Here is a 24,546-nt window from a genome sequence, read left to right on the forward strand (position 1 = left end):
ATTTTTGGCAATTATGCTTTACCACAAAACCTGAAAGAACCTATATTTAATCTTTTTATTTTCTTTTTAATCCTCACCTGAGGATATTTTTCCATTGATTTTTAAGGAGAGTGGAAGAGAGAGGGAAAGACAGAGAGAAACATCGATGCAAGAGAAACACATCAATTGGTTGCCTCCTGCACGAGCCCGACCAGGACCCGGGCCGGGAAGTAGCCTGCAAACAACTACATGCCTTTGACCAGAATCAAACCCAGGACCCTTTGGTCTGCAGGCCGACGTTCTATCCACTGAGCCAAACCAGCTAGGGCCCTATATTTAATCTTTAAATACTACCTTGAATACAACAGCTTATTACTTCAAAATATGTATTTGGAGACTGGAGGGAACATGGAGATGCATTTGTTATCAATAAGAGGAAAAAAACAGTGAATTATAGAACCCGGCCATCCAGTTTTTTACCTAATAAACCAAACTGACAGGAATAATGGGGGGGAAAATCCCCACATTTGGGAAAATAAATTAAAGACTTTTTGCAAAACAGAATTGCAATCTAATTTAGTTTCTCTTACAAGCTGCCTAGGAGGATGGCTTTAATACATTTAAGGTAAACTTTCAGAGTTCTTGCTTTCTTTGAAAAATCAATCAAGTTTCCTTCCAAAGTTATTTTCCCCATTGGTTTGTTAGGATTCACAAAAGAAACACATCGAGACCAATATGTTCCAAGGCTGGATTTTGACTTTTGAGCTAATTTCTGGACATGCTGAGTTCCAAAAAAGGCATGTTCTGCTGCTGCCAAGCTAAAATGTTATACTCCCAGGCGAGCTGTGTTGACCAAAACACATTGATTTCTTGGCTTTTCAATTCCTCTGCCTTTCTTTTTTGCTTGAACAGCCTCTTTCCAAATCCAGACAACGCTCACAGTCCTCACCTCCTCACTGCTTGTCAATAAATGCCCATAGTCAGCTCCAAGATGGAATTCCGGTGCCGATTCAGGTCCAGGTGGCTGCCAAGGGAAAGAGTGACTCTCCTGGCTGTGGCTCACTGCTCACTTAAGGATCCTGCTATTGTAAAAATGTTTTCCTTTGGAGTAAATCTGGACTGACAAACCCAGGTCCTCAGGTGTGTGCAAGCAGGGAAGAGTGGCAGTTGCATGGGCTCATGAAGCAGCTCCCAGGTGTGTTATGGAGAGTTGGGTTACCTACATCACCACCTCATCTCAAGCACCCACCTCTCGTTCTCTCAGGCTACACAGGCACCTTTCAGGCCCTTGAACACACTCTACCATCTCAGGGCTTTTGCACATGCCATCTTCTCTCCCTGGAGTGTTTTCCCCATCCCTTCACCTGGGTCTTGTCTATTCTTTAGGTCCAGTTGAAATGTCACTTCCTCAGGGATTCCTCCCCTGACCCCACAGACCAAGTGCCAGCCCCCTCCTCTATTCCCCTCCTGAATTACGTACTATTAAATTGCCCTAAGTACTTTTCTTTTGTAGTACTTATTGTTGTGGAAATTAACTATATACATGATTCTCCAACCTAAGCTAAGAGGCCGCACAAGGGCAAAACAGACTTTGCCTTTTTTATTCACAGCCCTCACCCATGTCAAGCTACACAGAACATGCTCCACACATGCTTACTTAATGACTTAAACTTTAATTCAACTCCAACTTGGACAATCTCTTTAGCCAAGGCAGTTTCACCTTGTAAAACCTTGAGAGGTCACTCAAGGCCCTTTATAACATCACTACAAGCTGCCTTTCCTGCCTTTAGCCTATAACCCTTCCATCTTCTTATCCGTGGCTTCAATCATCACCTATATGCTGATAATTCCCCAATGTGTATCCTTGTGCCTAAGCCTCGTTCCCCATCTCCAAATCAACATGTTCAACTATTTACTAGGAGTGTACTCTCTGTCCCTCTCACATACGCCCCAATACCCCAAATCACAGACTGAAATCATTATCCTCTTCCTTCTCCTATTTTCATTGTTTCAATGAATGATACCCCCATCTACTCACATACTGGTCCATCCATCTCGGCATCCATCTAGAGTCCCTGCTCTTTCTAACTATCCACATCCAACCAAACTTGGAAGCCTTCAGAAATCTCTCATGTGCAGCCACTATGCCAATCTCATCTGCCTCACTTGCCCTATGGACAAGCCTCATTTGCATCTTGCTTGGACTACCGCATTAGTCTCCTGGTCTCCCTGCCTCTGGCCCTCACCTTTGTTATAAAGTGTTATTTCTTCACCAAAATCTGACCTGTAAACTATTCTTCAGGGGCTCCTTGAGGACAAGGAACTGGCCTTGACTATCACCAGATTTTCACTATCTGCTCCTTTCCCTCTCTCTATGCTCAGTTATACTGCGAGCCTGGGAGGCCTTCAGTATGCCATGCTCTTGCATCTCCATCCCACTGCACAGCTGTTTGTCTCCATGGCACGCTTTCTGTTGAGAATACACATGACTCATTCTAGAGGCATCTATTCAAACACCCCTTCTTCTGCAAAACCATTCCTGCGTCCTGCACCATCCCCATATTCCCACTCCACTGTGTGCATAGCTCCAGGACACTAATTATCATCTTGCATTTTTATGTATCTACTAGAGGCCCGATGTATGAAATTCGTGCAAGAGTAGGCCTTCCTTCCCTGAGCCAGCACCGGCTTCCCTCTGGCACCTATGACCCGGGCTTCCCTCACAGCTTCGTCTGGAAGGTTGTCTGGAAGGATGTCCAGTCTAATTAGCATATTATGCTTTTATTATTATAGATTTGCTGGTTGGTCTTCACTCAATCATTTCACACCTTGAGCAACTTGAGATCAGGGCCTGTCTCTTACTCATCATTACGTTCTGGCAGCTGGCATAGTTCTAAGTGCCAAATAAGTGTTGTTGAATAAAATTAAGAATTAATTTACCCAAAACTCTTCCTATTATAATAAATGGAGAGCACATTCAGATACTAAAGGATCTGTCTCTGTTTCTGCATCTGTAACTAGTAAAGAGGTTAATAATATATTATCTTCCAAGTGCTTCTCACTCTATGATTCTATGAATGGGGATCAGGTAGAGATAGACAAAATTTCAGCCATGCACTCTAGGGTTTATACGTCACTGAGAACACTACTAATCCTATGATTACTCATAATGATTTCTAGCCAATTCCAAAACTGAGCTGGCCACTTATCTACAATCTACTGAAATGATTTATTCATGTGTTTGGCTCCTTCCGTTCACTTGAGCTACTCAAAGGCAGGGACCTTGTCTTCTGCATCTCTTTCCTGGAACCTGGTGTACTCTTAATAATGTTGGCTGAACTGAACTACGTCATTGCTAACCTCAAAGTCTTAATTTTCATTATTACTTCTGTGAAAATTGATATATACAAAGCTCATTTAAAATGAAGTTGAGAGGCTAGAAAGAGATAACTCTCACACACATGTCACTCCACGCATACTGCTGATCCCAATAGAAAGAGATAGGTATCCTGCATCGCCAACAGGAAGTGATACCACATTACTACCTCAGCAGGAGAAAGAAAAGATTCCTCCTTGCCCAGTAACAGCTCAGCCAAAGGGAAACTGCCATAGCTCAGCCAATGAAAAGACACATATAATATACTTTGAACTTTCACTTTCCTCCAATGGAGTCTTTATTTACCTCACCACCTCTAAGTCCATGAAAGAGCATTCCATCCCCCCTCTCCCCTTCGTTTCTCTGGTCTTATGTGTGGTTCAACTGTAGATCACATGCCCCAAATTACAATTCTTCCTTGTTTTCAAATAAACCGATTTTGCTGGAGAACTATCTGGCAGCCTAGTTGTTTAAGGTCAACATTTTTCTAGAACCATGCATGTGTTCAGCCATGTTTGTACCTGGAATATTAATCATTGATGTTTCTATCAGATTCTTAGACTTTATATTTAATACTGACATTGGCCTCAGCCCATCATGAGGAATTAGCGTATATGGGAGAAGTAGCAGCACTGGGGACTGAAGCAAAACTAACTGAGATAAGTCCCCATTATCTCTTCCTCTGTGTCATTTATCATTAAAGATGCAAGAGATTAGCTATTGCTTAGAAACTACCCATTGTCTTCTTGCTTTGCCACAACCTGACAAGAAAATACCAAGCTATTCTAACTTAGATTTTCTATTCTCATCATTGATCAATAATCAGTGGTTTGGGAATTAATCAAAATCCCAGAAGATTAATATCTTTCTATGTTTACAGCTAATAAAAGGAACCACAAATAGTTCAGTACCACTGAAAGAATATCACAATCCCTTTCAATTTTCTATTGTACCCTTGTGGTCTGTGAATATCAGGCAGAGCAGAAGGTAATCCACATACCCCAATAGATTATGACAAAATTACAAAGGGGAACATGATTTCAAGTCTCCCCCTGGAAGATGCAAAATCTGTACAGGACCAAAAATGGATAGACATTGAGAATTCTAAAGTTATAGCATCTGGAGGAAGGCCATACTTCTCACTCATTGAAACTGCCTGATGCATTTATTTTGTTGTCTCTCTCCCTGCAGTTGAATATAATGTGTAAACAGTCTTAGAACTGAGACCTTGTGTGTTGCCCACTGCCTTGTCCCCAGTGATTACAAGAGTGTCTGAGAATATATTTAATTATTTTTAATATGGAGAGTTCAATTCCGCTATTCTCCTCAACCATTAGCTTATCAAAAGTGGCTATTTACCAGACACTATATTTAAAGTTTTAAACCTTTCTTCAGGTTTACATATCTCCTCCACTGCTTTTTATTTGTCCTTGACCCTTTATGTGATTTCACACACACACACACACACACACACACACACACACACACACACTACTTTTATGCCTATTGCATGTCTGCCTCTATTAGAATATGAGTTCCATAAAGCATAGATTTTCATCTGTTTTGTTCACAGATGTATTGCTAGCACCTATAACAGTGGATGTAGTAAGCATTCAATAAATATTTGTTAAATGAATTAATGAAATTTTCATCCATTGCCATCTAGTTACAAAATTCTTTTTGAGGCAAATTGGGAAATAAACCAACAAACAAGTATACATAGATTCCTATCAAATTCATTCCTCCCTCATATCTCAAATCCTCTACAATATTCAAAACTGACTACACTCTAGATATTTTCAATAACAGCTCAATGCCTTATGAAACAGCCCACTTATTATTTGGTAAGTTTAATTTTTAGAAAGCTCTTCTTAACATTGAGCCTGAATCTACCTGCCCATATTTAGCCTAGACTGCCTATAGGCTGATAGACTACTTTTACTCTTTGTAACTTTACAAAAAAGTCAACTTTCTCTTCCACATTGTCTCAGTTATTTAATGCAGTGTAACCCAAAATTAGGTGGCTTAAAATAACCATGACCCTTTTCTTGTCTCTCATGGTTTTAGGGGCCGTTCTTACTTGGAGTCTCTCATACAATCACAGTCATAAGTAACCGGGCATGTAGTCATCGAATATGCCTATTGGTTGATGGTGGCCACTGGCTGGGACCTCAGGTGGAACTGAGATCAACAGCCCCAATACTTACAAGTGGCCTCTTTGTGTGTCCTGTGCTTTCTCACAGCACAGTGGCTGGGTCCTTAGGGCAAAAGGCTGAAAGTCCAGAAATCAGCAGTTGCCAACGTTAGGCTGAGCTCAGAAACTGACACAGCATCATCTGATTCGTATGCTACTCAGTAATAGTCTCAGAGTCCAGATTCCAGGAGAGGGGTCATAAACCCCACCTCTATGGCAGCAGTTGCCAATCGTAAGGCTGAGCTCAGAAACTGACACAGCATCATCTGATCCGTATGCTACTCAGTAATAGTCTCAGAGTTCAGATTCCAGGAGAGGGGTCATAAACCCCACCTCTATGAGAGGAGAGTTAAGTTATTTAGGGGTCATGTTTTAAAATTGTCATATTCATAAAATCCTGGAGTATATTTGAGATCCTCACTCAAGACTGAAAAACTCTAATTCATATAATCATCACTCAGATCATTCATTATTTATAATGAATTGGTTATTCATTATACTGGTTACTTCTTTCAAGTATTTTCTTATATAACAGCTTTCTTCTTAGAATACAATGGCCAGGACAAAACAATACCATATTAAACTTATTCAGTCCATGACTACTTATTTCGGATGGCAGCCCTGTCACACAGCTCTGTGATATGAATGAATGAAACCACTTGGGTCTTTTTCCTGTGAAAAGCAATAAATTATAAGTTTGTGGTTTTCTTTTGGGAGCAAACTGCAGGCTTTTCCATTTGTCCTTACCAAATTTCATCTTACTGGAGATTTTGACTCTCTACTCTAGATTGTTGGGATAACCATAATGATGGCAGGTACCAGGTGTCAAAATCCTACTCTCTATCTATCAAGGACTCACTGTGAGAGGCCAGCTCATGCTCCTTCAATTGTCCCTTTAATTCCTGTAGTTGTTAAAACAATCTCATGAGATAGTTTCTATTATTACACACATTTAATAGATAAAGTGATTGAATTTACACACTTGTCTGAGGTCACACCGCTCATAAGTGGCAAAGCCTTGTTTTAATGCTGGCAATTTGGCTCTGAACCAGGGATCTGCAAACTAAAACCAAATCTGGCCACTTGTTTTGGTAAATAAAGTCTTATTGGGATACAGCCATGCCCCTTCATATGATCTATGTACATATTATCTATGGCTGCTTTGCTATGCTGTAAAGGCATAATTGAGTAGCTGAAGCAGAGACTGTAGGGGCCACAAAGCCTAAAATATTTGGCCTTTTACAGAAGAATTTGCTGATCTCTGTCCTAAACCCTGTGTCTGCTGCCTCTTTTGTTACACTGGTATCACTTATTTCATACCTGCTTTGCTCAGTGCACGGCATGATCACTTACATTGTCCCTATTTTTTCCCAGGAACCCTGTAGGCACTGCCATTTCTATTCTCCCGTTGCAGACAATGAGACTCCAGAGTTAAGTAACTCTTCCAGGGCCACTCAGCCAGTAAGTGACAAGACAGGGGGCTGCACCCAAGTCAGTTTGGCGTCAGAGCTCATGCTCTTTCCCCTCCCCTGTACAGCTTATGTAGAAGCATCTGGTAACCATCTGTGGAAAATCCCCTCCCCAGTGTGGCTCTGGATCAAAATCAAGCTCATGGCTGTACTTCTAGAATCAAGCTTTTCCCTCCTTTGATAATCGGGACCATCCTTGGCTGTCTCCAGTCTTTGCACACCTTTCCTGTTTTCCTCAACTGCTTACACACTGCCCCCAGGTGTGGCTCATGATGGCAACTTCTTCTGGTTCTCCAAGTCTTAATACCCACATTTATTTACGTCTTCTGCTATCTTGTTACACTTCCACATCTTCAGCTCCCTCTCTCAAAATCTGCTCTACCCGTCTCCCCGATGAAGGAGGTAGGAAGGGCTGGGTGGTCCCCAGTTTTCATTCTCTTCTATTTATCAGGCACCTGGTGTTTACTCTGTGCAGACCTTCTTCTGAGTGCTTCACAAATATCAACTCATGGGTCCTGGGAGAAGTGGGGATGATTGTCCCCATACTACAGATTAGAAACCAGCCCTGAAAGATGAAGTGCATTCAACCTGGTCCAGGGTCTGTGCCCCTAACCACTACCTTCTCACCTAAATGCTTGCCTCAAATAGTGTGGCCATTGGCCTCCGCACTGTGGTTTTTGTGAGGATGGCATGTGCGCTGTGCCTGCTCCATTCTGCCGGCTGCACCCTGAGGCCACAGTAGATAGCTTACTCTTCACACTGCAGGTGGGAGGTGTCCTCAGCACCCCTGATGGAGCTCCAAGAGCACAGTTACTGCTAATGCAGCTGCCACTGTCCAGGCTGAACACCCCCAGATACCAAGTGTCTCTGCACGCATACTTGGCTGCTGCCTCCCTTCTCCCTATCCTGGCAATTCTCCTTCTTCTTCCCCAGTACTTTGTGCCCTTATTCTGAGACTCATGGTTGCTCTAAGCTACTTTAGCACATGATATTCTGCTAAAGCAGAAGACAAAGATTAAAAAAATGCATTTTCCCCTCTTCCCTCTCACTATCAAAAGTCTCAGGGTTCAGCTAATAGATTTTATGCAAGGAAAAAATCTAAAGATAAGACTATTTCAATTGAGACATAGCTTCCAACTACAAGTGCCAAGTAGATTACAGATCTACAGCAATATTGATCCTCTTAACTCTTGGGTAGATGAGTATAACTTCACATAGCTGGGCCCCGGGGCTAGTCACCTCTGGCTGGGGTTAGCCTTTCTCTTTACCTAAAGACACTGTACAAATATTATCATAGCTTCTGTGCATCATAATGGAAAAAAAGATTAGGAAGCTCTGTAATAAATTACTAATAATATGTTACCCTTCTCTTAGATTTTATTGCATTTTAAAATAATATATCGAGAGAGATCACTGGATCCAAAGGACACACACACTTTTTAAGGGTAGGATTTTAGATGCTGTGACTATTGAAAACTAATTCTGGTGAGGAAGCCTATCTATTTTCACTAGTTTCTTACAAGACCAGTTGTGAATAGCACAGCTTTTACCAATTGTGTGTGCTTGGGTGTCTCCATCCTTGGTCACCACACAGGTAGGCCAACAGGTGACGGGACCCATTGTCATGTGTTCACATGTACTGAAGAGCTTCAGAGCAAAGGTAAACTGCATTTCCTTACCTCTTTTGTACACAAGAAAGCACAGAGTCACTAGGAATTAAGAGAACTCAAGAGTCAGTGAGAGTTTAGACATCATTCCGGTTCAGTCCACTAGTTTTACAGATGAGAAAACAGGTTTAGACAGATGAGCTTCAGAGCCCAGCACCATACTACTAGCAATAACCTCAGTCTTCCAACATTGGTTCCATACTTCCAAACTGCCCCTTTCTGCACTGCATTCATAATTCTCATCATTATGAATTAATCAATTCTCATCTGGGGGATCTCAATACTGCAGAGGTTTTGATTAAGGTATTTTTCAGAATGTTAAACTCTTTTAAAAAAAGAAATGTGTTGAGTAGATGTTATGTTTATTTGTAATCTTTAAAATGTTTCACCAACATTAAATAACATTAATCCTCCCAAGAGAGCTGAGAGGTTGAAAACAATTTTATCTCCTCTTCAAAAGTGGAGAAACAGAAATGACCTTCTCCACGACTCAGGGGCTGATACCAAGGTGGGGGCTGGAGTACAGACCTGTCTGCCTATGGGCTCAGACCACTGTACAGTTGGGAAGACAAGTGTTTTCAGCCTTTTTATGGAAAGAAAACTATGTGCGAAGAGTAAATTAAAGGGTACGTCTCTAAGGAGGAACAGCTCTTGAAGATAAACTTTCTGAAAGCACTGAGCTAAAATTAACCTGTACTGTGACCCACATTTTCCACGGAGGAAAAGAAACAAGCCAGTCTTCAACCATCTGCTCAGGTTTTATTTACATGTGATTCATTTGACCTATAATTTGGCAGTAAGAATTAATTCTATGGAGATGGGTAGGTGTTCTGGTCACTTACCGTCCTGTCTTCTCTGCCCTGTGTTGTTATCTATTAGGTATGGTTGAGGGACATATTCTCTGGACTGTGAAATACTCGTGTCCCTGCTATTTCCAGTTTCAGTAAGTCAGGAATTTCAGGAGATGTATACTTACTAGGTTGAATAAATTTATAGGATGGTTATTTTGTAAGGGAAAAGTCTTCATCTGAAATAATAACAAGAAAAGAAGTAGGATTTAAAAGGAAAGAAAAGGAGAAAGAGACAAGAGGAAGGAAAAGGAAAGGAAGAAGAACAGACGAAATATGGAGTAAAGGGAAGAAAAGGAAGGGAGGAAGGAAGGTAGGTAACCTTTTGGGAAGAGGTGAATCTAGGAGGCACAGAGAAGCTCTCTTAAGAGGCGTATTCCCTTCATACAGGGAAGGCCCTTTAAAAAGGAATCAAGAGAATCCATTGGAATAAGATAGATCAATCAGAGGAGAGTTTACTCTGGAGTGTCTTTTGAAAAGTCCATTCTCCTAAAACATTTTTTGAAAGGCACAAATTAGAGGCACTCTATGATCTGTGGAACCATGGAACCTAGATATTGGGGGCCACACTATTCATTTTTGCATCTTTCTCTTTGCCCAAAGATGCCACAATAGTGTGGAGGCCCAGGACAAAATCTAATCACAATCAACCCAGAGACCCCCTTCTGTGGTCTGTCTCATGCAGAGCGTCGATTCCCATAGGTCTGCCAGCTACTCCAGGGGCTAGCACAGCCTGGGCATGTAGTTGGTCCTCAATAAATATTTGTTGGTTGAACGCATATGTGAACATTGCATCTCAGGACAATGGAGGCATCTTTTCCTTGCCATGGTTAGACCAGCAACTGCTAAATGGCAGCTTTTCAGAAAGATCCTTGACCAATTCACTTTGGCAGAGGCTGCTAGGATTACAGCTTTGTCCAAATCTCTTTGCACTTCAGGAAATAAAGTATTTCCCAGCCTGACGTCTCTTAAAGCTTTTTTTTTCCCTGCAGAGAGGTATACATCAGCTACTAATCTCATCACATTTCCATTTCCTTGCAGGCTCATCTGCTCATCATTTTCTATTCATAAAATGCGCTTGATTCTAATCTTCCCTATCAGCAGGAACTAAACACCTCCTCAAAGTTTCTTTAGAATGATGGTGATTACCACACATGTGCTAACTCCCCTTTCCAAACACATGGGTCCAATCTCTGGGCTCACATGTGAACCATTAGAAAAGTTCTGCCATGAACCAAGATGTGACATCATATTAGCCCCAGGACTAAATCCCCCCTTACTATTTCCCAGTTTCCCTGACATCAAGGTCTTAGTCAATATGCTATTCCACATTCCCCTCCCTGTGAAACAGAATCCACCAGGTATGAATTACAATGCAAAGTGTTGATTCCTAGCCTCCCCTATTTTACAGCACTGGGCCTCACACTTTATGGAACTTTTATCCAGGAAGACCCTCAGGCCTTACCTCTGCTGATGATGCTATTTGAGTTCAGCACTTCCCTTCCACTAGGCCTCAGGTTTTTGGTCTTTCTTCCCACAGTAAAGACTTCATGCAAAAATAAAAACACATTCTAATTATTAGCTTAGGAAACACGGCTTTTCTCTTCTCACTCAACAACTCCACATGAGTTTGCAGAGCAATTTAGCAGGTCATTTAACACCTTGTCTTCCTAAAAAATATGAATTTTAAATCTATCAACTTAAAAAAATTAGGCCCATATGGACTAAGGTAGGTAGAAATCATCAACCAGTGGCCCAGAGATATGCTTTTATTTTGTTTTGGCCTATACAGTGTATTCTAAAATTTCCATCAACATTTCAAACTAGAGAAATGTCACATACAAAATTCAAATCGCCAGATTTTCCCAAAAAATCAGAATACCTGGGTCACCACTCTCTGTTGTGTCCATAATACTGCAGCCTTATGAGTTGCCATTCATCACCAATACTGTCAGGAAAATTTTCAGGGAACTGAGAACTATTCCTCATGATCCATATTCCTATCTAAACTGGTTATAAAAAATAGATGGAGAAGACTGCATATTCAAAGGCAAATGGAAGAGAGCATATTTCTTTTTGTAAGTGAAGTACCTTCCTGTAAATTTAATGTGTGAACACTCAGCCTGCTATACACATCACTCTTGATGCCTGAATGGGCTGTGTAGATATTTGAGTTTGTAACCCTTGGTTCAAGGTCTTTGTAAAATCTCTGTGTGATGATAGGTTGTATATTTTAATGCATATTGGAGATAAAACATAGCTTTTAAAATATACCAGTATATAATATCTTTTTATTGATTTCAGAGATGAAGAGAGCGACAGAAATATCAATGATGAGAGAGAATCATTGATCGGCTATTTTCTGCACACCATCCACTAGGGATCGAGCACGCATCCTAGGCATGTGCCCTGACCTGGAAGCAACTCGTGACCTACTGGTTCATAGGTTGATGCTCAACCACTGAGCAATACTGGCCAAACAACCATAGCTTTTGAAAGGGACTGTTCAGAACAGTAGAACTGCACATTCATTATTCCTTCAGATACTATTATTTTAGATATTTTTTTGAAAAAAAATTAAGGCCTCTTTAGCCATACGATCATTTAAATATGAAATAAGAGTTATGATGAAAGCTTCTCTTGCTTTCCTTCCACATCTCATCAGTCATTAACCAAACACACTGCTGGCTGCTGATTAGAACTAGGTGGCCTTCCTGAGGATGAATGCAGCCAGGCCCCTGGATGTGCAGTTTACTCCCAAAGAGTGGGGACCAGATTCATTTCCCTGTGACCTACTTGGCCAGGTGTCCCTGAGCAGGGCACAACTTGTATACCGCTAATGACAGCCCTGACAAGTTCTATCTCTGAAATGTCAGTTGTAATTCTTGGTTCTTGGTTCTGGATTCTTGGGGTCAAGCTCTCATTATCTCCTGTTGCACCTGTCTTCAACCTGCTCTCCTTGCCTCTGGTCTTGCCTCATCTCAGTTCATGCTTCAGAAGACCAGAGAATCTTTTAAAACGAAATTCAGATGATACAATTCCCTGCCGGAAGGTCCTTAAGTCCTCCCATTGCTTTGAGCAGATTTCATAAAATGTGTCATGGAGAACACCCATCTTACCAGGTGCCTGGCTTAAAAGAGATGGTCCAGGACCCTAGAAGTTTAAAGAACACTATGGACCTTTCCTGAAGCTTTACAATGCATGTATTCAGAGTAAAGGCTCAAAGAAAGTCCAAACAAATAAACCAGTATTTCCCAAACTTATTTTACAACAGAACCTTTTTTTGAGTGATGCATATTAATGTCCTTAAGATTTGGCATTTTAAGGAACATACTTTGGATAAAGTCCACACACTTAGGACTTGCCTACAAGATTCTTTAGTAGTGATAGAGCCTGTCCATGGGGCTATTCTCAGCCTTGAGTTTCTATCCACTCTATACCTAAAGTTTTAATCACACAATCAGATCACTTACTTCCACTCACAATGTGCAGTGTTTTAGACACTTTATTCTTGTACTTCTTAAAAAATCCTCCAAGGCCCGATCCAAATGTCTGTTCCTTATAATGCCTTCTGAGAGACCACACCCAGGTAGATTACTCCTTTCTATGACTCACTTGACTTTATTCATATACTAACACATTGCTTATCACGTATCAATCATTATGTCTGTCCTTTTTAACACCTTTTCAATTTGCATTGAACTAGCTTGTAAGCTCCTGGGGGTGAAGACAATGCCACACCAATTACTATACTGATATCAATCATTATGTCTGTCCTTTTTAACACCTTTGCATTGAACTAGCTTGTAAGCTTCTGGGGGTGAAGACAATGCCACACCAATTACTATACTGACAGCATCCAGCACGATGTTCTGATACACTAATAGCAGTTCCTTTTGGTTTTCATAAAAGGGATCATGAATAAGACCCAGCATTGCTGAAGGAATTATTTATCTTGCTTTGCTTTCCTGCTTTTAATTTGAGTCATAGCAAGGATCTTAGATGGCTAATGATTTAGGATAAATTAGGTAGATGTCCTGTTGGTTAGAAACAAACATCATGCATTATCCCATTAACAGAGCTATTAAAAATCCTGTGTACTCTTGTATTCATCACCCAACAGGTAGGATTTGTTCTCTACACATAATGAAATTAAAAACCCCGGGGAAACATGTCTCCGGATACAGCTACTAAAAGAGAAAAATGGTTCATCTTAGATATTTAAAGTATCTTAATTACTATCACAAGACAAAAGGGAATATATGTAAGTTTTAAATAAAGATCATCAGTAGACTTCATAGATTCAGAAAGATAAATTCCAGGGTGAACATTATAATCAATATGCAATATTTAGGAAGTATTTATCATGTATCTGTAGTCAGCAAATTTATTAGAGTTGTATTTATATTCATCCAGTTCTTGCCTTACCTGAGAATGTAAGACACACACACCCAGGCCCAAGTCTAAATTGTGTTCTTCTTCTGGGTTCCTTCAGAATTTATATTCATTCCGATCAAGCCACCTATAAGCCTGCATTAAAACTGCTCATCTCTGAGTGCCTTGAAGGCAGAAACTGTGTATTTCATCTTCCCATTCTCAGTACTTAGAACAGGATGAATGAAAGCAATGCATGGAAAAGTAAACTGCTAAAGATATGAAAACTCAGACATGAAAATTGTTGATGGTAAAATAATTCTACACTATATCCAGAAAATAAAACAAATCACAAATATATAATATAAAACTCATCCATCAGATGAAAATCCTGGAAATTTTAATATTTTAGTAAAGAATATAAGACAAGAAAACACATGTGTGGCTCTAAGAGCACCTCTTTTGTTATAAACTCTTGAAACTGTGAACGTCTGTTGCAAAAATCAAGAATGCAACAGTTTTCTTTTTAAATATAAACAGTGGTTTTTAAAATTCTTTCTCCCAGAGATAAGGGGGAAAAAGCCAAATTAACTTTGGTCATGAAATCAAATAGATTAAAAAATCCAAAAACTTAAAAGAATGAATAATTACCTGAAAGAATAAAAACTTTTTTTAAAAGCTTAAAGCTTCCACTCTGTTCCCAGTAAACATTCTCTCTGTCTAAATTCCATGAAATTTAAATATCAAACGATTCTTTGCTTTTCCCTTTTTCAACAGTGGAGGCAGAGGGCTAAGTATGAACATTCTCATCATCATCTCATCTTATCATCAGACCTAAGGAATGTCAAAACAGAGGCTGTGAACTTTCTGCCCTGTCAAAAGCAAAACAGATTAAATGTGTTAAATCGTGGAAGATAAATGAGAGACACACTGCTCCAGGAGTCAATCAAAAATGTATAACTAAGCCATGCACCTGTAAACTCTAGAAATAATCTTTTGCCCAGCAGAAAATATCGAAAAGGCACCTGAAACAAACAAACAAAAAACCCTTCCAATATATACTCAATTTCTCTGCTGGGTGGAAATATAATTCAGTAGTTTTCACAGATGATACTTCACATTCCTGAATTTTATTCTCAGAGTGTTATTATAACATTATATATGACTCCCTACTATGTGCTATCTTCACACATCCCTGTGTGTAAAGGACAGCCTCTCCTCATTCATTTTGTGAACCAGGACATGACATTACCAGGACAGTTTGACTACTTTATTTTCTCTCATTTTTTTTTCTCAGATGAGCTTGCCCACAATTAGCTATGTGTGAAAACTTCTGAGATCCCTGGTAGGCAGCACCAGGGAACAGTGAGTAATGAATAATGAATGTCTCCTTGTAAGAGCTCTACTTAGCAGGCAGCGGAAACTATTTTTACTTTATGGCAAAAGTACTCTGGGAGAAATATTCCCAAATCACATTTCCGAATGTGTGAGAGGCAGCGGAGACTGCCAAGCATTTGGAGAGATTTAACACCAGAGTGCACGCTCACGGAAGGTTCAGTTCGTTGCTCCAGTGGTCATGAAAAATCCCGTCCTAGACTTAAACATGTGTCTTTGTGAATGAGCATCTTTCTTTTCCTTCTGGCTTTGTCAAAGGAGTATGTCAGGGATTCCGATATTCAATCAATGCAAGAAAAAATAATTCACTAAAACGTATGGAGAATGTCCTAGGAAGCACTGCACTATGACAGGAAGAGGAACCAGCTTCTGAAGTTCCCAAACTGATTAGATTTTACTAGAATAAAAAGCTCAGCAGAAAGCTTACGAGAAAAATGATTCTTGGACAGACTTCATGGGAAAGGGGATACCTATTGATCTTAAAAAATTATCAGTTTCCAGGCTCCAATGAATAGGCCCAATACCATAACACAGTGGACGGCAAACTGCGGCTCGCGAGCCACATGCGGCTCTTTGCCCCCTTGAGTGTGGCTCGTCCACAAAATACCACGTGCGGGCACGCACGTACAGAGCGATTGAAACTTCGTGGCCCATGCGCAGAAGTCGGTATTTTGTGGAAGAGCCCACGTGCGGGCGCGCACGTACAGTGCGATTAAAACTTCGTGGCCCATGCGCAGAAGTCTGTATTTTGTGGAAGAGCCACACTCAAGGGGCCAAAGAGCCGCATGTGGCTCGCGATCCGCAGTTTGCTGACCACTGCCATAACTCATCAGCTCACAGACTTCCCTGGAAAACGCCAGAAATTATACAAAGAAAATGATCACAGGAGGCATCAGGACAGTGTGTCGGCAGCAGCTGAAAGCTAACTGGCTGCTATCCAGATGCTGGTCCTCTCAGTTTTGGGGGTCATGGGCCAGGACACATCTATGCGGTCCAGGGCCGGCTGAGTGTGAGATGGCCTGAATTCTCGTGGCTGCTCCCCAGACACACGTTACATCCTCTAGCAGCTCAAGTCTTAGGGCTTTCCCTTGGTGCTTTTGAGGTTGGTGGGTCTGCTGCCACGGTGCTTGCTGCCACGGTGCTTTATTATTGAAAGTCACAGGGTAACAGGGACCCTTCATGTTCTGGGTCCCTAACCCATTACAGTAATAATATTGCGGTCACCTCACTCATGCCACCCCATTCGGAGCTCTTTCTTACCTGTGATCTCATTCAATTCCTCCCAACAAATTAACTAGGAAAATTGGTTCAGGAATATTAATCCCATTAGATAGCAGATGAAAGACCCTGCAAGGTCGAAAGATTTGTGTAAAGCCATGCAACTCCTGGGTGACAGAATGATCCTATAAGACATAGCACTTTGTGAAATCCAGACCGATGGTATGACACCCTCACAGACTCATAGGGCACCAGCTCAAGTTCACGTATACTCCTAGGAAAACCAACTAAATGTGGGGGAGGGGTATCGTGTCTTCATATATGCAAGTATTGTATTGTTTATATCAGAATGCGATGAATTCACTACTCCATCTGAAATATGTACTGCAGGTTCAGCAACCACTTCTTGGGGACCTGCAGTGAAAGGTACTGTGGGGGAGTGAGATAGCAAGATGAATGAAAACATGGTCTCTGCTCCTGCAGGAGCTTGCATCCAGAAGAGGAAACGGGCATGTTGATGAATAAGGAAGGGATGATGGAAGGGGGATGAAGCTCTGCAAGTGTGCTGTGTAGGGAAGCTGTCACTCTAAAAGTTCCTAGTGGCATTGTTGATGTTATGGTGCTATTTTAATCAGGGCTGGTGCTATTTTAAATGCCACCCTAATGTCCGGGGGAGACTGGTGTTTTTAGGAAATTCCCTTTACTTTTGGAAAATCAAAGTCCTGGAAAAGAAATCTCTATTATTTATTTCTCGTTTTATAAGGTGATTATAGAATTCTTCCTCATGAGATGGGGTGTTTTGCGATCTATCGGGAGTGATACATTCGTGCTGTTTGGGAGGGCTGCCCAGAGGGTTTCTCAAGGTCCTGCTTATCCTTAGACCTGTACTTCTCACAAAATGCTACAGAATAAAAGGTGATAGGTTTTACACATCTTATTTATGGATTTATAGGCCATCAAGTTTATTTGCCACTGACTCTTGGCAACCCTCCCCTACCCCCATCTCTATGCCAATGTGAACAAGGAAATAAATAGTTCTGGTTGTTTCTGGGGGCAATCTTAGAACCACGAGGATGCCAGCGTCTGGATAACCTGACAGGACAGCAGGGCAGAAGAGCTAGGTTTCTTACATTGTCACACAGTGGAGCAATTCCCACCACGGCATGGCTGCTGGGCTCCTGTTACAGGAGTAATGCATTTTCTGATTCAGTTTATTCTTCCCAAATTTCAGGAACGAATTCTACTGTATTTTAAAAAGCTGGCTAGCCCTGGCTGGTATGGCTCAGTTGGTTGGAGCATCATCCTGTACACCAGACAGTGGCTGATTTGATTCCCAGTCAGGGCACATACTCAGGTTGTAGGTTCGATCCCTGATCAAAGCAACTGATCGATGTTTCTCTCACACTGATGTCTCTCTCTCTCTCTCTCTCTCTCTCTCTCTCTCTCTCTCTCCCACTCTCACTCTCACTCTCTTTCACTCTCTCTGTCTCCCTTCTTCGCTCCCTAAAAATCAATTTTAAAATTAAAAAAATAAAGTTCTGGCAAAAATATACTGAGAATTCTGACTGCTCATTTTTACTAATCATATGTAAAAATAAATTAACCAGGTAAATGTTTTATCCAATGGCTGGTATTCTGTTTTTATTATTCACATGACTTTATCATGTGTTCCTTTATGAATAAACTTTCACACACACACACACACACACACACACACACACACCATTTAACTGTAATTTAGGAAGATGCTCCGGGTGAGGTCTTTAGTGTGTCTTTGGATTGCTGTAGGTAGGGGATTAGGGTCCAATTACTTGCCTCTGACATCACCATATTATAATAGAACAAAATGCTCTTTGCTATTCTTTAGATCATAAGTACCTGGCTACCCAGAGAGAAACCCTGTCGTAATGAAAGGACCCCAGATGAATGGAAATCAGAGACCAAAATCAAGGGCTGGTACATCCTCTTTGTTACCGAGTGTAATCAGTAGGCCAGGCAGATTACTCGGAATTCCAATGCCCCCGCCCCGCCCCCCCCTCCCCCCCTCTGCTGACAGTATGCTTTCTCTTCTGCTTTTCCAAACATTTTGAATTGTGACTGAGGATTCTAGGAGGCATTACAGCTTTAGTCTTCTGAAAGTTGCAATTAAATACACTCTAAGTAGCTGTCACCTTGCCACCTTTTTGGAAAGGTATAAGTGGAAAAAAAATTAGCCATCAGAGGAAAAGAATTCATAGTTAGGGCTCTTTCTTCTTCCTTAACCACAATCTGTTGTCTCTTTATGGCAACAAATGTCTGTAATTGGAGTCTGGTTCCAGCTTTCTAAAGACATCAGCAAGATGGGACAGGCAGGAGGATCCTACCTCTGTTTTACACATATGAAAGGGGGAAAATAAAGGACCACCCTAGAAGTGACTGAAATTGCATCTGAGCAGCAGATCTTTTAAACGAACAGATCAGAGTCTGAATTTATAGCTCAACTACTAGGAATCTTTCATTTCCAAAAGGGTATAGGTGTTGCTATACTTATGAATTTCTTCATAAAGACGAAATTTCTATAATATCAGTAGCTGAATGAGGCTTGGGGACTCGCTGGAGAATTTGGTAGGACAATGCTAATGGCCTCTGGTGGCAGGCATTCAGGGAGCAGGTCTCTTAAAATGTGTGTGTTCTGGTAGCAAGCAGTCTTATGTGGGTCTGACCGAGAACCTAAGGCAGTGGTTCTCAACCTTCTGGCCCTTTAAATACAGTTCCTCATGTTGTGACCCAACCATAAAATTATTTTCGTTGCTACTTCATAACTGTAATGTTGCTACTGTTATGAATCGTAATGTAAATATCTGATATGCAGGATGGTCTTAGGCGACCCCTGTGAAAGGGTCGTTCGATCGCCAAAGGGGTCGCGACCCACAGGTTGAGAACCGCTGACCTAAGGAGTCAATTGGAATTGTTTACTTTTTATTACTTAACAATTCTGCCTCCAAATGCCATTCTTTTACTCCATTTCACTCGTTTGCAGTGTAATCGGGTTCCACTGAATCAATGGTAATCATCTTCATGGTTCTCTGAACTCCGCCTGGTGGCCTGTGGGAGAGGAATCACAGTGTGCTCTGTGGAGGGTGCACATCTGGGCTTGGGGAGCATCTTGCACGACTGGGATCCTGAAAGTCATTATCTGGTTCATTGCATGAGCTGGGGGGCTGGGGCTGCTTTGGCTCGGGCTCTTGGCGGGGGGCTTCTTGAGTGCAGATATGAACCGTCTGCATCAGCACAAACAAGTGGGCCGCTAATAACGAAGACACTTCTCCATGACCTGAAAGCGTAACTAGGGAACTATAGAAGCTCAGGTCGGATCACATCACACAGTCCCTTCAAAGAGCCATGTCCATGGCAGTGGGGAGGGAGAGAAAAACAATGCTCCCGGATCACATAAGCTTGTGTTCCATTTCCACTTCTCCCTGCTTCTGAGCTGTACCATCTTTGGGGCAAGTTATTTAAATTATGCCTCATTGTCCATGTCTGTTATATGAAAACAGCGATATCTCTCTCACAGCTATATTACTAGAATTAAATACAACATTATGTTCATTATTCAGCAAACCGTTTTAGAACCCCAACTACCTGCCAGGTAGGCACTGGGGGTGCAAAGGGACAGGACCCTCCCCCTCTGTCTTCCAAGAGCAGTTTTTTCCCCCATTGCAAAGGGTTTGCCCCCCTAGCTGAACACTGCCACCATGCCACATAATTCCCACTTCTTATTTTTTGTGGTGAGAACACTTAAGGTGTGCTCTCTTAGCAACTTTCAAGTATATAATACAGTATTTCCCAAAAAGACGTACACATGGCCAACAGGGAAATGAAAAGGTGCTCACTGATCATCAGGGAAATGCAAATCAAAACCGCGTGAGCTACCATCTCCTGCTTGTTGAAATGGCTCCCTTCAAAAAGACAAGAGGTAAGTGTGGGCGAGGATGTGGAGGAAACCCTTGTGAACTGCTGGTGGGAATGTAAATGGGTGCAGCCAAGAGCTTTGAGTCTATTAGTGTATGTAAGTGATCAAAACAGTGCCTTGAATCAAGCTGTTTTAATAAATATGTTCTCTTGTTACTAAGTCATTTTCTTTAAGATTTTAAAAAATAATTTAAAATTTGTTTTTAAATCTTATTTCAAAATTGTTAACATGTTTGTGGAAACAGAGCATCCACTGCTAATATTAATTTATATTTGTCTATCCATCCATCTTCCTAATCATTCATTCATGAACAGTCTGCATCCATCAGTTTAACACACACGCACACACACACGCACACATACACACACCTGGTTTAATATTCAAAGAATTTAATACTGAGTGCGCTACTGTGGTAGCTAGGATTTTGAGAGTAAAAGCTATTTAAATAGTGATTTTCATGACCCTGGTCTCATGGGATGGTCTTATGCAAATGACTTTGTCCTAAAATAGCAAAATCTTCTTCCTGTGTGAGATTTTGCTCTCAGAACTGCAATTCAGTGTACAGTCTTGGAAATGGCTACGATTAGCCCCCTAGTGACCTGAAAGTGTCAGTGCCACTTCCCAAAGTGTCAAGCACACAATCAAGCAGAAGAGCATCGGTGCTGGAAAGATCAGCTCATCCCTCAGCACAGGTGGGTCAGAGAGGATGCTCCCAGGCAGACGTGACTTGCTCAGACTCCACCGGGAGTCCCTGAATGGTGGCATTCCAGCATCCTCGCCTGTTTATTCACACATTTGATCAGCCACCAACTTCTGTCATTTCTACCATCCAAAACTATCTAAAGTCCACCTCGCTTCCCTCCCCACCTTAGTTCAGATCCCATTCATTCTCCTCTAGACCAGGGCAAGAACCTCCTGGCTTGTCTCTTGGAATCTGGTTTTGCTCCGGCTGTAATCCAGGCTTCCCGCTGCAGGCTCGGGTATTGTTTTGTAAAGCAAATGTGATCGTTTACTCACTAACAATTTCAGCATGATCTCCCAACAAACCTGCACACCAGGCCCATTCTTCCTTTCTCTGTGTTTTTGGACACATACCGTATTCCTTCCTTCTGGAATAAACACACCTTATTCTTTAATCTCCTTACCTATGTGACAAAGATTTTTTTTTCATTTTTGAATACTCTTAATGTTCCAAGGAAACATGTTGCTTTTTATAAAAACTATTAGAGTTCCCAGTTTTCCCTATTATTTATTTCTTGTATTAGTGTGGTACATTTGTTATAACTGATGAACTGATAATTGTTATAATGAACTAGTATATTATTATTAACTAAAGTCCCTAGTTTACATCACAGTTCATTCTTTGTGTTGTACATGCTATAGGTTGATAAATGAATAATGAATGTGTCCACCATTACAAAAGTTATTGTACAGTTCTATTGCCTTAAAAGTCCCCTATGCTCTACCAATCAATACTCCTCTCCTCCCCTGCAAAATCCTAGCAATCACTGAATATTTATTTATTTATTTATTTATTTATTTATTTATTTATCGGTTTGATTTCAGAGAGGAAGAGAGAGTGAGAGAGAGAAACATCAATGATGAGAGAGAATCATTGATCGGCTGCCCCCTGCACGCCCTGCACTGGGGATCGAACCGTGACCTCCTGGTTCATAGGTAGATGTTCCACCACTGAGTCATGCTGGCTGGGCAACCACTAAGCTTTTTATTGTCTCCAAAGTTCTTCCCTTTCTAAAATATCATATTGATGAAATCATACAGTATGCAGCCTTTTCAGATTGGCTTCTTTCATTAACCAATGTACTTTCATATAGTTCTTCCATGTCTTTTTGTGGATTGATAGTTCTTTCTTTTTATTATTGAGTAATATTCCATTCTCTGGATGTACCCCAGTTCATTTATCACCTAATGAAGGACACATTGATTGTTTCAAAATTTTGGCAATTATGAATAAAGCAGCTATAAACATCCATGTGCAGTTTTTGTGTGGACATATGTTTTTAAATCATTTGGGTAAATACTAAGAAGCATGACTGCTAAGTCCCATGTTTAATTTTGTAAGCATTTTCCACACTGTCTTCCAAAGTGTCTGTACCATTTTTGAATTCCTATAAGCAATGATGAGAGTTCCTGTTGCTCTAAATTCTTACCTGCAAACACAGTTATTTGTGTTTTGGATTTTTGTTGTTATGATCAGTGTGTATTGTGTATCTCCTTGTTAACTCCGGGTTACCTCCTCATTTTTCATGTTTAGGGGTTTTCCCTTTGTAATACCCTCAGAACTCTCTTATACCAAGTGTTGATGTTCTTGAACTAGAGGACCTGTATGATTACTATGATTTTCAAAAATCTACATGCAATGCAACTACCATTGCATGCTTAATGTTTTGTTAATTATAATTGTCAACTAATTTAGATAAACAAGTTTATGACATAAACTTAATATGACCTCGATATTACTTACAATAGATGTACCTTAGATTTGACATCACTAATAAAAGCAGCAGCCCTCAATCTCAGTTTCAAACATTACCCTCTGTGGTCATCATCTACTACCCTTGCAGCCTACCTTCTTCAGTATTTCTGCTCAAACAGCACAGTTACAAAATCCCATATCCACTGGACTTTCCACATGTTCACTATCTACTATGCCCCTTATTCATCTCCCTCCTTACTCAGCATGGATTCCCCTCTAGCCTACCCAAGGGCTTTGCTCATGCAATTTTATTTTTTTCTCCTGGACCACCATTTTTCACTCCTTTAATAGTAGTCACCTTAAAAAACAAATATCAAAAGAAATGCCTTCCTTAACTGGAATCAATTGTTGTTATTGCCTCTTTTCTTTACTCTCCTTCACAGCCAAAACCCTCAAAGAGTTGGCACTATGGCTAACTCTACTTTCTAACTTCCCACTCCCATGCAGCTGAGCTTTTGCCTCCACAATTCCATTGAAACTGATCTTACCAACATCATCAATGCTGTGTGCTAGCCAAAGCCAATGTTCCATCCTGTCTTCATCTTACTTGGCTTCTCACTACTTCTGATACCTCCAACCATAGCTATTTTGAAATCCTATCTTCTCTGAGTCCAAGGCACTATTGCTTGTATACTTTCCTCCTGCCTTCAGCACCTCCACCTTTCCAGTCTTAGCAAGATGTTGGACAGCCCTTAACCCTTAGCCCTTTCCTCTCTTCTATCTACATTTTCTGTCTCATGGCCTCAAAAACTATCCATATGATGATGGCTCCCAGCTTTAGATATACAGCCTGGGATCTTTCCTTAAAGCTCCAATTCCCAGCGTAAAATCCTTTAAAGCCTTCCCCTTACACTGGAGTAAAATAAAGTGTGTGTGTGTGTGTGTGTGTGTGTGTGTGTTTTAATATAGAGTTTTTCTTAACCGTGTCTTGTAAAGCACCTACATAACTGTGAGTCCTCAAACTATGTCCCCAACTCTATCACTTGCTGCTATCTTACCCATTTACTAGGTTCCAGCCACTCACAGTTGCCTTCTTTCTGCCCCTGAAACATACCGAATTCATTCCTGTTTTGGGCCTCTGTACTTGGTGTTGCTTCAGCTTGTAAATCCTATCCCCCACCTGTCTTCTTCTTTTCATTTAGGTCTGAAATCAAATAGGACCCCCTCATAGAGGCCATTTACTGAAGCAACCTCCCTAATCCCTCCACTTCATTATTCTACTTCTTTTTAAAAAATATATTTTTATTGATTTCAGAGAGGAAGGGAGAGGGAGAGAGAGATAGAAACATCAATGTTGAGAGAGAATCATCGATCGGCTGCCTCCTGCACATTCCCTACTGGGGATGAGCCCGCAACCTGGGCATGTGACCCTGACCAGAATCGAACCTGGGACCCTTCAGTCTACAGTCCGACACTCTATCCACTGAGCCAAACCAGCTAGGGCTATTTCTTAACGTGTTTGTTGTCCACCTAATTCCACTTTAATATAGGCTGTATGAAGACAGGCACTGTGACTGCCTCCTCTCTGCTATATCCTCAGTGCCTGGCACAGACTGGTGCCAGCTGACATCGCATTT

The 24,546-nt window shown here is 41.1% G+C and overlaps 1 protein-coding gene across 2 annotated transcripts in view; it reads right to left on the reverse strand.

The window, feature by feature from the left end:
* The window catches only part of FAT3 (FAT atypical cadherin 3), a 535,794-nt gene that overhangs the window by 131,179 nt on the left and 380,069 nt on the right, over positions 1–24,546 (reverse strand). The gene's annotated exons all lie outside the window — the stretch shown is intronic.

This window comes from Myotis brandtii, unplaced genomic scaffold, assembly GCF_000412655.1.
Source record: "Myotis brandtii unplaced genomic scaffold, ASM41265v1 scaffold302, whole genome shotgun sequence".
Lineage (NCBI taxonomy): Eukaryota > Metazoa > Chordata > Mammalia > Chiroptera > Vespertilionidae > Myotis > Myotis brandtii.